This window comes from Orycteropus afer, unplaced genomic scaffold, assembly GCF_000298275.1.
Source record: "Orycteropus afer afer isolate SDZICR_OR568_19922 unplaced genomic scaffold, OryAfe1.0 scaffold00141, whole genome shotgun sequence".
NCBI classification, from domain to species: Eukaryota; Metazoa; Chordata; class Mammalia; order Tubulidentata; family Orycteropodidae; genus Orycteropus; species Orycteropus afer.
The window spans coordinates 6,634,512-6,636,422 of NW_006921728.1; the positions used below are offsets into that span (position 1 = coordinate 6,634,512).

General features: G+C 43.2%; 1 protein-coding gene across 1 annotated transcript in view; it reads left to right on the forward strand.

The window, feature by feature from the left end:
- Nucleotides 1-1,911, forward strand: part of FHOD3 (formin homology 2 domain containing 3) — a gene marked incomplete at its 5' end in the record, with an annotated part of 759,322 nt that overhangs the window by 677,776 nt on the left and 79,635 nt on the right. The window lies entirely within an intron of this gene.

Here is a 1,911-nt window from a genome sequence, read left to right on the forward strand (position 1 = left end):
TGCATAGTCGAGATGCCTGTGCTCCTGAGGTCAGTTGTTAGCTGCTTTTCAGTTGGTGCTGACTCATGGCGACACTGTGCATAGTGGAACGCAATGCTGCCAGGTCCTGTGCCATCCCCAAGATAAGTTGCAGATCAGACTGTTGTCATCCATAGGATAGTCACTGGCTGACTTTTGAAAGGAGATTGCCAAGCTATCCTACCTTCGTCTTTGGAAGCTCTGCTGAAACTAGTTCAGCATCATAGCAACATGTAGGCCTCCACTGACAGATGGGTGGTGGCCACACGTGAGGTGTCTTGGCTGGAAGTTGAACCCAGGTCTTCCACATGGAAAGCTAGAATGCTACCACTGAATCACTGCTGACTGCCCCATGAGCTCAGTAACCCAGAGTTTATTCTCTAGGTTCATTGTTCAAGAGGTAAATCAGGGCTGAAAAGAGATAGTAGTTGTGTACTTACAAATCTTTGCTAATAAAATCTCCAGCTTGTGCCCACATGGCTTTTTGCCAGACTATCTGCTTCTGGGATAAAGGCACTTTAGCATGGCTCCACAGCCTTACGGGGCCATTTGAAGGCTCATGTACGTAAATGTAATTAAGATGCACTAAATGACATCCTGTGGCTTTGCTTAGCAACCCAGTGGTATGTTTTCAGGTTTGTCATGAAAATCAGAGGGAGTAGTTAACTAACTTCATTAAGGAAATCATTTTTAATAAGAGTATTCAACTCTAGAATGTTACTTTGGAGCCATCTTCTAAGTGCCATTAGTGATATTTTCCCAAGGGAAAAAAAAAAAATGTCATCAACTTAATACAGATGGAAGCATGGAGAGTTTTCTTTTTCTGTCTTGCTTTCTAATTTTTATAGAGGCTGTGTCTTCTCGGAGGGCAGCACAATTAAATGGTTTAAAATTACATTTAACTTGACTCAGTTTGTCTGTCAGCATCCCACAGACAGAGGTTCTGTTTGACCACATGTATAAACCTACAGTATCATTTCAGTCAGGTTGTGTTGTGTAGCCCTGGCTCAGCAGGGCACCGAACATGCAGATAAGCCTGGCTATGAGGGGTTGTGGTCAGCCCAGTAGCACCAGGGACTCGGAATATCCCAGCGATTGGGTGGCTTAGCCATACTGTTCTTTTTGCATTTCTGGTTGGATCCCCATGAACTACAGAGCTGGTGTATGAAAACTAGGTTGTTGTTGTTTGTTGTTATGTGATGTCATGTCGGACCCGACTCATAGCAACCCCTCCTTGGGGTTCCAAGGCAGTGTCACTACAGAAGTAGATTGCCCCATCTTCCTTCCGAGGAGTGGATGGTGGGTTTGAACTGCTAGCCTTCTGGTTAGCAGTGAAGTGCCTTAGGCACTATGCTACCAGAGTTCCCTTAGGAAACTAGGAGGAGCCCCTAGATTGTTCTTCAACTCTGCCTTGGTTGATCCAACATGACCTTAGGCAAGTCACTTCATCTCTAAGTTTGATGAAATACATCCTGCCTCAGGTACCTCACTGAGTAATATCATAGACACTTTGGATAATATCCTGACACTTTCCGAAATTAAGAAGAAAAGTGTTTATATGAAAGTAATTATGAATCATTATAACATGAATGAAAAGGCATTTTTCATGAGGTTGTGCAAGTTGTGTACAAAGTAGTCTCAGGTGTAAGTATTTCAACTGTTGGCTGTTTGTATCAAAATACTTGTGCTAGATTCTTATCTTGCCAGGATTCTGTCCAAACTTACAAAGCAAAACAATTGCTTCTTTTGATCTTATCTTCAAGTGAACGAGATGGCCAAACCCTATAGCTTTTGGAGACTTTAGCATTTCTCTCTGAAACACAGCTGTCAGATACATAAGCAGGTATGCTAGAGCAGTGCTGGAGGGAACACTGGGAGAAAACTCAGAACACC